We start from the raw sequence: 15,751 nt of genomic DNA on the forward strand, positions 1-15,751 counted from the left end.
CAAGCAGCTTCTTCCAGAGCTCCCTGATGCACAGGCTCTCACCTTTTTGTTCAGCAGCATTACCTACACATGTAAGCCCTATTTCCAATTCCCCTTCTCCCTAGGAGTTCCCTTACCCTCATCCCCTTCTGGGTGGTGGTCTCATGTCTCCAGGAGGTCTCCTTTCCCTGGCATTCAGCCTATCAAAGCACCACCCTAATAAAGTTCATTTTGTGTTACTGCCATGTTGTAGTACTGTATTTTTCTTTGATAAACTCCAAAATCTTCAAACTCACTACAGGCAGTTAATTTTAATTCTGATTAATTGATGGGGACCATAGTTACACTGATGTCAGTATTGCCTCCCAATCTAGGACAGTGTTGAACATGCCAATAGGTGAGTCCCATGAACCAAATATAGCTGAAGGCTACATTAGAGAAAATGAGGTATAGGCTGGTTAAAGGAAAGGCAGTGTCATGGTAAAAATTTAAAATAGATCCATGTTTTCATGGAGTTAGCTGGAGGAGCATATTAATCATTTCTTCTTTGATGTTTTGATGCTTTGACATCATGGGGGGCCTTGCATACCCAGGGATGGACTGCCTTTCCCAGGATTAGCTAATTCCCAGAGATAGCAAACAATTTGTCTGGAAACATGCCTCTTGTATGCAAACAAACCAGTCCGAAACCCACGCCCTCCTTCTGCCTTCTTTTGTCAGTCTCCTATAGTCCAGAACACTATCTTTCAGTCCTAACTCACCCCAGGGCCAGGTACTGGACAACAAGGGATTACCCCTATAGCCTAGAGCCTGCCAAAATTATTCAAATTATACAGTCCTAAGCCTGCTCACCTCTCTATTTTGCTTTGCTCATTTTTTTTTTCCCCATGGACACCAAAAATAAAGACTCTGGCCATTCTTTTCTATCACTTCTTCTGTCTCCTGACCAAACCTTGTTGTTCTTTGTATAGTCCTGAAGGCTGTGGCATGGAGTGCCCCTCCTCTTGGGAACTGTGAGTAACAAAAGATCTTTTCAGTGGCAATGTTCTCCTGATCTATTGGCTTCACCATGCCCGAATAAAAACGAAATAGCAGGTACATTTTACTTTATTTTATTTTATCTTTGTCAGGTACATTTCAAATCAAAGGATCTTTCTCGGATCTCAAATGTAGCAGGAAAGAAATTCTGTACCATGCCTTCTGACCACTACAACCACTCCACTACTAACACTGATGTGGCTGCTGGGAGGCAGCACATCGTAGGAGAAAGAACATGTTGAGTGCTAGGTCTCAGAGCCCAGATTCTAATCCTATTTCTGCCATTTTCTGTTACACTGAGGAAGTCATTCTACCTCTTCAACGTCTATTTCCACATTTATAAAAAGGGCATACTATTACTGACCAGAAAGTTGGCATGATGAAATACCATATTAATTTCTAACAGACAACCAGGGACCCAGTAAGTACAGTACAACTCTAATCTATCCTTCCTCCAGGGTTTCAGTAAAATTTATGAATAAAAATCTTCTCGGTGTTATATAAAAGGTTAATGTTAAGCCAATGTCTAGAAGCTATAAGACGACAGATTTGGCTCAATATGCAAAGGGAAATTTCTGATTCCAGCTTCAACATGTAAAGAGTTTGGGAGCTGCCAACCCATACTTACAAGAAAAAAAGCTGAACAAACTGAACCTCAATGGATTATCCTAGGCCCCATTAGAGAATTTAGGTCAGAGGACAACCATCATTCCAGAATCTGGAGAGAAGGACAAATACAGAGAATCACAGTTGACATCAGTTTACTCAGAGCAAAAGCTGCTGGAAGGCCTAAGTTGATAAGAACACTTAAAAAGCGATATGTACCTAAATGGTAAATGTTGGGGGTGGAATGTGAGCTAGCATGAGAGTAAGAATCTCCCAGAGGACACAGTTTTAAGTGGGGGCACACTTTCATGGGTTTTACCTGTGGAAATGTCACTAGTTTCTCAGGGTGAAAAGCTAAGAAAAATTCCTTCTGTTTCTAGCAGGGGGAGAGGAATAGCAAACATTTGAAATATGCCCAGAGTATCTAGAGTATTCTTCATAACAAAAGTGTACTCAGCGAGGGAAAAATTTTTACCCATAATTTATCTGATCAGGGAGAGGAGAAATTACTCAACTCTAGCTCATCTGAACCACTGGATCACTAAAGGAAGGGAAAAAAGAGCTAATAAACATTTGTGAAGGTTAAACTCAGGGTTATAGGCCCACTAAAAGATTAAGATTTAATCATAGGATTACAAAATGCTTCCCATTACATTTCAATTTACCATGACATCAAAAGACCTCCAGTGAAATAACATTGGATTACACTTAAAAGACCTTCAAGGAACAGACTCTGTTTAAGAAAGAGATTAAAAGAAAGACATTTTGACACCTATAATTATAGCAAGTATTAAACACAGATCATCTACTAGGCCATCATTAAATGACACATTAAAGATTTATTTGCCTGAGTTACTATTACTCAATACATCATGTCTGGAGTTCAACAAAAATTAAAAGGCATACCAAAGAAAATTTAAAAGCACACTATGAAGAGACAAAGCATCAGAATGACACACAGATGTAAGGGATGCCTGGATGGCTCAGTCAGTTTAGCCTCTGACTGGATTTCGGCTCACATCATGATCTCTGAGTGGTGAGATCAAGCCCTGAGTTGAGCCCCACATCAAGCCCTGTTTTAAGCCCTGTGTCAGGCTCGGCACTCAGCACAGAGTCTGCTTGACTTTCTCCCCCCTGCCCCTCCCCCCACTCACATACACATACTCACTCTAAAAATAAATAAATAAATCTTTTAAAAAAGAATCAGATACAGATGTGACACAGATCTTTAGATTATTAGATAGGGTACTAAAAATAACCACAATTAACAGGTTAAAGACTCTAATGGAAAAATGTTAACAGCATGCAAGAGAAGATTGATAATATAAGCACAGATGGGAATTCTAACCAATAATAAAAAGAAATGCTAGATATCAAAAACACTATAACAGAAATTTAAAAAACTGAACTCAAATGAAGAAAGAGTACATGAGATTCAAGCTATATATTAATAGAAACTTCTAAAACTGATAAACAAGAAAGAATTAAAAATGTTAAAGAATATCCAAAAATAGTGGGAGATTTTTAAAAATTATAACATACACATAATTGAAATGCAAAAGCAGAAGGAAAGAAAATGGATGACACACACACAAAAAAATTTAAGTACATATGTTTGAGATTTTTTCCAACAATAAATAACAGATTCCAAATTACATATACAGGAACTCAAAGAATGCAAAGCAGGAAAAATACTAAAAAGTCAACAATTAGGTATGCCATAAGCAAACTGCAGAAAACCAAAAACAAAAGACAATCAGGAGAGCAGGTAGAGAGAAAAGAATACCTTGCCTAGAGAAATAAGAATTACATTGGACATTTGCTCAGAAAATATGCAAGCTAATAGAGACTGGAGTAAAAAAAAAAAAAAAAAAGAAGTATTAAAAAAACTATAATCCTAGAATTCTATATCCAGCTCTCCCCCCCAAAAAAAATCCTTCAAAAGTAAAGCAGAAGATTTTTCAGGAAGGTGGTAAAGTAGAAAGTATCAAGAATCTATTTCCCCACTTATACAACAATTGTACTAGCAGAATCCATCTTATGTAATTATTATGGAACTCTAGAGTCTATCGAAGGCTTGCAACTTCTAGTAAACTGCAGTTAATTTTCAGTCAATTTTAGCTCTTAGCACAGTAGCAGCTACCCATTCCCCAACCTCCCATGACAAGAAGCTATGCATGTGTTCCTTGTGCAGCTTGCACTGCTTGCAGGAGTGAAGATGAGCAAAAAAAAGGACCCTGTCCTCCAAGCAGCAGAGATTTGTGCTCTGAGCTAATTGCTGCTTCTGATTATAGAGGTGCAGAAAAAGAGGCAAGTGGCCATTGTTGCAAGCCCTTCCCCCTCAAGTTGAAGTGACTGCAGGTAACTTAAAGATCTGGTGTCTTTCTCCTCTCTCCCTTTCATTTTTCTCTTTTTTCCTCTTTAGGAGTCACACATTACAGTGTAGGGCATTCAGAAACAACTGCATATACAGAAAAAAATTAGAAAGTGATACGCGTCTGAGAAAAAGTTCAGAAAGACATGAGAGGACCCAAAGCTTATACTCAGGAGGATCCTTACCACAGAAACAACCTATAAAAATCAAAAGCAAAAACAATAACAAGAAATAGCAAATCCCTAGGAAGTGGGAGAATCTAATTTCCACAAAATGGTATTATTAAATTCAAATGCCCAGTTTTCAACAACAAATCACAAAGCATAAAAAGAAACAGGAAAGTTTGGACAACTCAAAGGGAAAAAAAATAAACTATTGCTGAAAAAGACTGATGAAAGTTGTACTAGACAAAGACTTTAAAACAACTGACTTAGGGGTACCTGGGTGGCTCAGTTAGGTAAGCATCCAACTCTTAATTTCGGCTCAGGTCATGATCTTGGGGCTAGGGGTTGGAGCCCTGCATAGGCTCTACACTCAGCAGGGAGTCTGCTAGAGGATTCTCTCCCTCTACCCTTCCCTCCCCCTTCTCTCTCTCCTAAATAAATAAATCTTTAAAAATATTAAAAAAACAACTGACTTGAAGATGCTCAAAACTAAAGGAAGATATGGAGAGAGTCAATAAAATGATGCATGAACAAAATGAAAACAGCAAAAAAAAAAAAAAAAAGAAAACCTAAAATGAAACAAAAAAGAAATTCTAGGCCTGAAAAGCATAAAAACTAAAATGAAAGGTTAGAGGGATGTAAAGACAGATTGGAGCAGGAAAAAGAAAAAAATAGTGACTGTGAAGATAAAACAATATAAATTATTGAGACTGAGGAAAGAAAGAAAAAAGATTGAAGGACAATGAACATAGCCTAAGGGACCTGTGGAATACCACCAAGCAGATCAACATAGATATTTTAGGAGTCCTGTAAAGAGAGAAAGAGACAGAGAGAACATAGGAAGAAATAATGTCTAAAAACTTCCAAAATTTAATGAAATACATGAATATAGACATCCAGAAAGCTCAACAGACTCCAAATAAGATGAACTCAAAGACCCTCACTGAGACACATCATACTGAAACTTTTGAAAGACAAAGAATTTTTTTTTAAAGCAATAGGAGAAAAGTGACTTGTCACATATAAGGGTTCCTCAATAAGATTATCAGATTTTCTCATTAGAAACTTTAGAGGCCAGAAGGCAGCATACTAATAAAGTCAAAGCACTAAAGGAAAAATACTGTCAACCAAGAATCTTGCATCCAGAAAAACTATTCTTCAAAAATAAGAAAGGAGTTAAGATATTCCTAGTTAAATAAAAACATAGAGCTCATGACCACTAGACCTGCCCTGAAAGAAATGCTCAAGAATTCCTGTACAGTGAAATGAAAGGACACTAGACAGTGATTCAAAGCCATATGAAGCCATAAATATCGCAATAATGGTTAATTCATAGCCATTATTGTAACAATGGTGTGTAATTCTACTTTTAATTTTCTGCATAATTAAGGGACTACTACTTTTTTATGATTTTTCATGTAGTTTATTTATTTTTTAATGAAGTATAATTGAAATACAGCAGTATATTAGTTTTAGGTACACAATATAATGATTCAACAGTTCTATACATTTCTCAGTGCTCATCAAGATAAGTACACATTGGGCGCCTGGGTGGCTCAGTTGGTTAAGCATCTGCCTTCAGCTCAGGTCATGATCCCAGAGTCCTGGGATTAAGCCCCACATCAGGCTCCCTGCTCAGCGGGGAGCCTGCTTCTCTCTCTTCCTCTGTCTGCCTCTCTGCCTACTTGTGCTCTCTTGCTCTCTCTCTGTGAAAAAAATAAATAAAATCTTTTTTAAAAAAGATAAGTACACTCTTAATCCTCCATTTAAAAAAAATAGATACATTTTTAAAAATTAGTCTAAAAGCAAGTACTTTTTTAACTTTGGTTTGTAACTCAACATTTTGTTTCTACTTACTTTAAAGGACTAATGCATTTAAAAGAATTATTAATTTATATTTTGGGGCACACAATATGTAAATATGTCATTTTGTGACATCAACAATCAAAAGGAGAAGGGACAAAGCTACAAAGGAGCAAAGGTTTTATATGTTTCTGAAGTTATTTTGATAAAAATTCAAATTATAGTGCTATTATTTTAGGATGTTAAATGTAATCCTCATGATAACCATTAAGACAATAGTTTTAAAATATATACAAAAGGAAATGAGAAAGGAATTTAAACATTTCACTGAAAAAATATCAACTAAACACAGAAGACAACAGAAATGGAGGAAATGAAGGGCAAGAAATATTGTAAGGCACATATAAAACAAATAGCAAAATGACAGAAGTCTCTTTTTATCAATAATTATTTTAAATGTAAATGGATTAAATTCTACAATCAAAAAACAGAGTATGGCAAAGTGGATAAAAAGATAAGATCTAACTAAATACTATCTACAGAGACTCGCTTTTATTTTTTAAAGATTTACTTATTTATTTATTCGACAGAGAAAGAGAGAGAGGGAGAAAGCACAAGCAGGGGGAGTGGCAGGCAGAGGGTGAGGGAGAAGCAGGCTCCCCACTGAGCAGAGAGCTGGACATGGGGCTTAATCCCGGGGACCCGGGATTGTGACCTGAGCCGAAGGCAGACACTTAACAAACTGAGCCACTCAGGTGCCCCCAGAGACTTGCTTTTAGATCCATGTTACAAATAGATTGAAATTGGAGGGATGAAAAAATATATTCTATGAGATCGTAACCAAAAGACAGCAAGAGTGGCCATCTATATATATATCAGACAAAATAGACTTTAAATCAGAATAGGTTATAATAGACAAAGACATATTTATAAAAAGTTTAACATAGCAAGAATATGTAATAGCCATAAACATTTACACACATTATGATAGACCATAAAAATATGAAATAAAAGGGTGCCTGGCTGGCTCAGTTGGTAAAGCATGCAACTCTTGATCCCCAGGTCATGAGTTCAAGCCCCACATGTGTGTGGAGCATACTTTAAAAAAATGAAGTAAAAATTGACAGAATTGAGGGGACAAATAGGCAGTTCTACAATAGTAGTTGGAGACATTAATACCCCACTCTAAATAAAAAGAATAAGACATAAGTAAGGAAATAGACTTACACAACATAATAAACCAACTTGATCTAACAGACATGTATAGAACATTCTACTGCAACATAAACATTCTCAAGTGCACATGAGACATTTTCTAGGATGAAACATACGCTAGGCCACAAATTAAGACTCAACAGATATTAAAAGATAGATATCTTATGAAGTATCTCTCCAACCACGGTGGGATAATGTTAGAATCAGTAACAGAAAAAACAAAAACAGGGGCACCTGGGTGGCTCAGTTGTTAAGCATCTGCCTTTGGCTCAGATCATGATTCCAGGGTCCTGGAATTGAGCCCTGCATCAGGCTCCCTGCTTTGCAGGGAGCCTGCTTCTCCCTCTCCCACCACGCCTGGTTGTGCTCCCTCTCTCGCTGTGTCTCTCTCTGTCAAAATAAATAAATAAAATCTTAAAAAAAAAAAAAAACCTGGGAAGTTCACAAATTTCTGGAAATTAACACACTCTGAAACAACCAATGGGTCAAAAAAGAACTCAAAAGTGAAGTAAAAAAAATCTTGAAAGAAATGAAAAGAGAAACACAACATACCAAAACTAATGGAATGAAGCAAAAGCAGTGCTAAAAGGGAAACTTAGACATGTAAACACTTAAATTAAAAAACAAGAAAGCTCTCATGTCCACAACCTAACTTAACAATTTAAGATACCAGAAAAAGAATAAACTAAATCCAAAGCTAGCAAAGGCTAGGAAGTAAAGATTAGAGCAGAGATAAATAAAATGATAAATTGAAAAACAATAGAGAAAATCAATGGAACCAAAACTCTGTGCTTGAAAAGATAAAAAAAAAAAAAAACTGGGTGGGCGGAGCAATATGGCGGAGGAGTAGAAGACCTGGATTTCGTCTCCTCTCAGGAATTCAGCTGGAGAGGGATCAAACCATTCTGAACACCTACAAACCCAACAGGAGATGGAAGAAAGGAATAGCAACAACTCTCTCAACAGAAAAACGACCACTTTATGGAAGGTAAGACGTGCGGAGAAGTGAATCCGAGGCGATATTCAGGAGGATAGACGGCGGGGGAGGGGCCTCCATAGGCCGCTTCTGGCAAGTGATAGAACCACGGAGCACAAAATCGGAACTTTTAAAAGTCTGCTCCGCTGAGGGACGTCACTCTGGTGGCTAAGCGGGGGGTGGAACCCTCCGGGACAGTGTGGTCTCAGGACCCTCGGGGTCACAGAAAGACCCGGGGTGCCTGAGTGAAGCAGAGCTCCCAGGTATCGGAGCAGGGAAGCCGGCTGCAGAGGCGGAGCCCAGGCGCGGGCTCTCAGCTCGGGGTGGCCATAAACCGTGATCCGCGGCTCCTCCAGCAGGGACCCAACAAGCGGCAGATCCAGGGAGACTCACCTTCCTCCCCCGGGAGGAGCCACGCAGGAGTGCACTGCAGGGATCTGCTGGGTTTGGAGACTCCACCCGGAGTCGGGTGCCAGAGATAGAGGCGCGCAGTTGCGGGCCGGGTAAGCACAGAGTGCAGCTGGAGACTGGGGAGATGGGAGTGACTGACGGCTTTTCTCTGGGGGCTCACTGAGGAGCGGGACCCCGAGTTCTCGGCTCCTCCGGGGCGGAGATTGGGAGGCCGCCATTTTCACTCTCCACCTCCAAAGCTGTACGGAAAGTTCGCAGGGAACAAAAGCCCCGGAGAGCAAACCCGAGCAGATTACTTAGCCAGGAGGGGGCAAGGGCGGGGCAATTCCGTCTTCGGCAGAGACATTTGGAAACCACGGCAACAGGCCCCTCCCCAGAAGATCAGTGAGAACAGCCAGCCAAGACCAAGTTTACCGATCAATGAGAACGGCAGAACTCCAGCGCTAGGGGAATACTGCACATAGAATTCATGGCTTTTTTACCATGATTCTTTAGTATTTCAAAGTTAATTTTTTTTTAACTGTCTTTTCTTCTTTTTTTTCTTTTTGAATTTTTCTTTTTCCCTTTTTCAACCAACATCATATCAATCCCTTTTTTTAAAAAAAAACATTTATATTTTTCATTTTTAGAGTAATATTCTATCCCTTCATAGTAGTTACCCGTATTTTTGGCTTATATAGATAAGTTGTTCTCTCTTTAAAATTTTGAGATAGTTTCTTCTAACAGATTAAAATATACCCTAAATCTCTAGTATATGGTGTTTTCTATTCCCCTGCCTGATCACATCCTCTCCTTTTTTTTTTCTTTTTTCTTTTTTTAAATCCTCTTCTTTCTTTTTTCAAACAACTTATCAATTCCTTTTATAAAATTTTTTATAATTTCCATCTTTACAATCATATTCCATCCCTTCATCATATCAACCCTTATTTTTGGACATATATAAGTTTTTCTTTCTTAAAAATTTTGGAAGACACTTTCTTCTAAAAGACCAAAATACACCCCATATCTAGTGTGTGGCACTGATCTATATACCAGCGTGATCATATTTGATCACATTCTGGTTTTTTGATGTTGTTGTTGTTTTCTTTTGTTTGTTTTTGTTTTTATCTTTATCTTTTTCTTTTTCTTTTTTTTTTTCCTTTTTCTTTTTTCTCTCTTTCCCTTTCTTTTCCCACTGCTTCAGGTCTTTTCTGATTTGTTTAGAGTATATTTTCTGGGGATGTTGTTACTAGCTAGCATTTTGTTCTCTCATTAATCTATTCTCCTCTGCACAAAATGACAAGAAGGAAAAAATGACCTCAACAAAAAGAACAAGAGGTAGTACCGACTGCCAGGGACCTACTCAATACGGACATTAGTATGATGTCAGATCTAGAGTTCAGAATCATCACTTTAAAGATACTAGCTGGGCTTGAAAAAAATATGGAAGTTATTAGAGAAACCCTTTCTGGAGAAGTAAAAGAGCTAAAATCCAACCAAGTAGAAATCAATAAGGCTATTAATGAGGTGCAATCAAAAATGGGGGCGCTAACTGCTAGAATAAATGAGGCAGAAGAGAGAATCAGTAATATAGAAGATGAAATGATGGAAAATAAAGAAGCTGAGAAAAAGAGAGATAAACAACTACTGGGTCACGAGGGCAGAATTCGAGAGATAAGCGATACCATAAGACGAAACAACATTAGAATAATTGGGATCCCAGAAGAAGAAGAAAGAGAGAGAGGGCCAGAAGGTATAATGGAGCAAATTATAGCAGAGAATTTCCCTAATTTGGGGAAGGAAACAGGCATGAAAATCCAGCAAGCACAGAGAACCCCTCTCAAAATCAATAAAAATAGGTCAACAACCCGACATCTAAGAGTAAAACTTATGAGTCTCATAGACAAAGAGAAAATCCTGAAAGCAGCTCGGGAGAACAGATATGTAACCTACAAAGGTAGAAACATTAGATTGGCGACAGGCCTATCCACAGAGACCTGGCAGGCCAGAAAGGACTGGCAGGATATATTCAGAGCACTAAATGAGAAAAATATGCAGCCAAGAATACTCTATCCAGCTAGGCTATCATTGAAAATTGAAGGAGAGATAAAAAGCTTCCAGGACAAACAAAAACTAAAGGAATTTGCAAACACAAAACCAGCCCTACAGGAAATCTTGAAAGGGGTCCTCTAAGCAAAGAGAGAGCCTAAAAGCAACATAGACCAGAAAGGAACACAGACAATATACGGTAACAGTCACCTTACAGGCAATACAGTGGCATTAAATTCCTATCTTTCAATAGTTACCCTGAATGTAAATGGGCTCAATGCCCCAATCAAAAGACACAGGCTAACAGACTGGAATAAAAAACAAGACCCATCGATATGCTGTCTGCAAGAGACTCATTTTAGAACCAAAGACACCCCCAGATTGAAAGTGAGGGGGTGGAAAACCATTTACACGCTAATGGACACCAAAAGAAAGCTGGGGTGGCAATCCTTCTATCAGACAAATTAGATTTTAAACCAAAGACTGTAATAAGAGATGAGGAAGGACACTATATCATACTTAAAGGATCTATCGAACAAGAAGATCTAACAATTGTAAATATCTATGCCCCTAACATGGGAGCAGCCACTTATATAAGGCAATTAATAACAAAAGCAAAGAAACACATCAACAACAATACAATAATAGTGGGGGACTTTAACATCCCTCTCGCTGAAATGGACAGATTGTCTAAGCAAAAGATCAACAAGGAAATAAAGACTTTAAATGACACACTGGACCAAATGGACTTCACAGACATATTCAGAACATTCCACCCCAAAGCAACGGAATATACATTCTTCTCTAGTGCCCATGGAACATTCTCCAGAATCGATCACATCCTAGGTCATAAATCAGGTCTCAACTGGTACCAAAAGATTGGGATCATTCCCTGACTATTTTCAGACCACAATGCTTTGAAACTAGAGCTCAATCACAAGAGGAAAGTCGGAAAGAACTCAAATACATGGAGGCTAAAGAGCATCCTACTGAAGAATGAATGGGTCAACAAGGAAATTAAAGAAGAATTAAAAAAATACATGGAAACCAATGAAAATGAAAACATAACTATTCAAAATCTTTGGGATGCAGCAAAGGCAGTCCTAAGAGGAAAGTATATAGCAATACAAGCCTTTCTCAAGAAACAAGAAAGGTCTCAATTACACAACCTAACCCTACACCTAAAAGAGCTGGAGAAAGAACAGCAAATAAAGCCTAAACCCAGCAGGAGAAAGGAAATCATAAAGATCAGAGCAGAAATCAATGAAATAGAAACTAAAAGAACAGTAGAACAGATCAACAAAACTAGGAGCTGGTTCTTTGAAAGAATTAACAAGATTGATAAACCCCTGGCCAGACTTATCAAAAAGAAGAGAAATGACCCAAATCAACAAAATCATGAATGAAAGAGGAGAGATCACAACCAACACCAAAGAAATACAAACAATTATAAGAACATATTATGAGCAACTCTATGCCAGCAAATTAGATAACCTGGAAGAGATGGATGCATTCCTAGAGATGTATCCACTACCAAAACTGAACCAGGAAGAAATAGAAAACCTGAACAGACCTATAACCACTAATGAAATTGAAGCAGTCATCAAAAATCTCCCAAAAAACAAAAGCCCAGGGCCAGATGGCTTCCCAGGGGAATTCTACCAAACATTTCAAGAAGAATTAATACCTATTCTTCTGAAACTGTTCCAAAAAATAGAAACGGAAGGAAAACTTCCAAACTCATTTTATGAGGCCAGCATTACCTTGATCCCAAAACCAGACAAAGACCCCATCAAAAAGGAGAACTACAGACCAATATCCCTGATGAACATGGATGCAAAAATTCTCACCAAAATACTAGCCAATAGGATCCAACAGTACATTAAAAGGATTATTCACCATGACCAAGTGGGATTTATCCCTGGGCTGCAATGTTGGTTCAACATCCGCAAATCAATCCATGTGATACAATACATTAACAAAAGAAAGAACAAGAATCATATGATCCTCTCAATAGATGCAGAAAAAGCTTTTGACAAAGTACAGCATCCTTTCTTGATCAAAACTCTTCAGAGTATAGGGATAGAGGGTACATACCTCAATATCATATAAGCCATCTATGAAAAACCTACAGCGAATATTATTCTCAATGGGGAAAAACTGAGAGCTTTCCCCCTAAGGTCAGGAACGTGGCAGGCATGTTCACTATCACCACTGCTATTCAACATATATTGGAAGTCCTAGCCACAGCAATCAGACAACAAAAAGAAATCAAAGGCATCCAAATTGGCAAAGAAGAAGTCAAACTCTTACTCTTTGCAGATGATATGATACTTTATGTGGAAAACCCACAAGACTCCACCCCAAAACTGCTAGAACTCATACAGGAATTCAGTCAAGTGGCAGGATATAAAATCAATGCACAGTAGTCAGTGGCATTCCTATACACCAACAACAAGACAGAAGAAAGAGAAATTAAGGAGTCGATCCCATTTACAATTGCACCCAAAACCATAAGATACCTAGGAATAAATCTAACCAAAGAGGCAAAGGATCTGTACTCAGAAAACTATAAAATACTCATGAAAGAAATTGAGGAAGACACAAAGAAATGGAAAAACGTTCCATGCTCATGGATTGGAAGAACAAATATTGTGAAAATGTCAATGCTACCTAGAGCAATCTACACATTCAATGCAATCCCCATCAAAATACCATCCACTTTTTTCAAAGAAATGGAACAAATAATCCTAAAATTTGTATGGAACCAGAAAAGACCCCGCATAGCCAGAGGACTGTTGAAAACGAAAAGCAAAGCCGGCGGCATCACAATTCCGGACTTCAAGCTGTATTACAAAGCTGTCATCATCAAGACAGCATGGTACTGGCACAAAAACAGACACATAGATCAATGGAACAGAATAGAGAGCCCAGAAATGGACCCTCAACTCTATGGTCAACTAATCTTCGACAAAGCAGGAAAGAATGTCCAATGGAACAAAGACAGTCTCTTCAACAAATGGTGTTGGGAAGATTGGATAGCCATGTGCAGAAGAATGAAACTGGATGATTTCCTTACACCACACACAAAAATAGACTCCAAATGGTTGAAAGACCTCAATGTGAGACAGGAGTCCATCTAAATCCTAAAGGAGAACACAGGCAGCAACCTCTTTGACCTTAGCCGAAGCAACTTCTTCCTAGAAACATTGCCAAAGGCAAGGGAAGCAAGGGCAAAAATGAACTATTGGGACTTCATCAAGATAAAAAGCTTTTGCAAAGCAAAGGAAACAGTCAACAAAACCAAAAGACAACCGACAGAATGGGAGAAGATATTTGCAAATGACATATCAGATAAAGGGCTAGTATCCAAAATCTATAAAGAACTCATCAAACTCAACACCCAAAGAACAAAGAATCCAATCAAGAAATGGGCAGAAGACATGAACAGACATTTTTCCAAAGAAGACATCCAAATGGCCAACAGACACATGAAAAAGTGCTCAATATCTCTCAGCATCAGGGAAATCCAAATCAAAACCTCAACGAGATAGCACCTCACACCAGTCAGAATGGCTAAAATGAACAAGTCAGGAAACGACAGATGTTGGCGGGGATGCGGAGAAAGGGGAACCCTCCTACACTGTTGGTGGGAATGCAAGCTGGTGCAGCCACTCTGGAAAACTGTATGGAGGTTCCTCAAAAAGTTGAAAATAGAGCTACCATATGATCCAGCAATTGCACTACTGGGTATTTACCCCAAAGATACAAAAGTAGGGATCCGAAGGGGTACGTGCACCCCGATGTTTATAGCAGCAATGTCCACAATAGCCAAACTGTGGAAAGAGCCAAGATGTCCATCGACAGATGAATGGATAAAGAAGATATGGTGTATATATACAATGGAATATTATGCATCCATCAAAAAGAATGAAATCTTGGCATTTGCAACGACGTGGATAGAACTGGAGGGTATTATGCTGAGCGAAATAAGTCAAACAGAGAAAGACATGTATCATATGATCTCACTGATATGAGGAATTCTTAATCGCAGGAAACAAACTGAGTGTTGTTGGAGTGGGGGGTGGGGTGGGAGGGATGGGGTGACTGGGTGATAGACACTGGGGAGTGTATGTGCTCTGGTAAGCGCTGTGAATTGTGCAAGACTGTTGAATCTCAGATCTGTACCTCTGAAGCAAATAATGCGATATATGTTAAGAAAAAAGAAGAAGAAGAAGAAGAAGGTAGCGGGAGGGGAAGAATGAAGCGGGGGAAATCGGAGGGGTAGACGAACCATGAGAGACGATGGACTCTGAAAAACAAACAGGGTTCTAGAGGGGAGGGGGGTGGGAGGATGGGTTAGCCTGGTGGTGGGTATTGAGGAGGGCACATTCTGCATGGAGCACTGGGTGTTGTGCACAAACAATGAATCATGGAACACTTCATCTAAAACTAATGATGTAATATATGGGGATTAACATAAGAATAAAAAAAAAAAAGAAGAAGAAGAAGATAGCAGGAAGGGAAGAATGAAGGGGGGGAATCAGAGGGGTAGACGAACCATGAGAGACGATGGAGTCTGAAAAACAAACAGAGTTCTAGAGGGGAGGGGGTGAGAGGATGGGTTAGCCTGGTGATGGGTATTAAAGAGGGCACGTTCTGCATGGAGCACTGGGTGTTATACACAAACAATGAATCATGGACCACTACATCTAAAACTAATGATGTAATGTATGGGGATTAACATAACAATAAAAATTTTTAAAAAAAAACAAGGTTCTATAGACCAACAGGCTTATAAAACAAAAACAAACAAACAAAAAAAGAAGCCTGCTGTAAAAGGTTACCCACTCTATAATGCCAATTAATTATTATTCTGGAAAAAGTAAACTATAGAGAAAATAAAATGATTAACGGCTGCCAGGGGTCAACTGTAGAAGGAAGGAATAGGTGAAGCCCAGGAAATTTTTGTCAGTAGCTCTAGTCTGTATTCAATAGTAATAATAGAGACATAACATTACTTATGTCTCAAAACTCATAGAAGTTTAAAGCACAAGAGTGTTCTTTAATATATACAATTAAATATAATTTAGGAAGTTGAGAGATCCCAGGATAGAAAGCAGAATGTAACAAAGGAATGTAATTATATGTCAAAAA

This window comes from Mirounga leonina, unplaced genomic scaffold, assembly GCF_011800145.1.
Source record: "Mirounga leonina isolate KUSES-001 unplaced genomic scaffold, KU_Mleo_1.0 Mir_153, whole genome shotgun sequence".
Lineage (NCBI taxonomy): Eukaryota > Metazoa > Chordata > Mammalia > Carnivora > Phocidae > Mirounga > Mirounga leonina.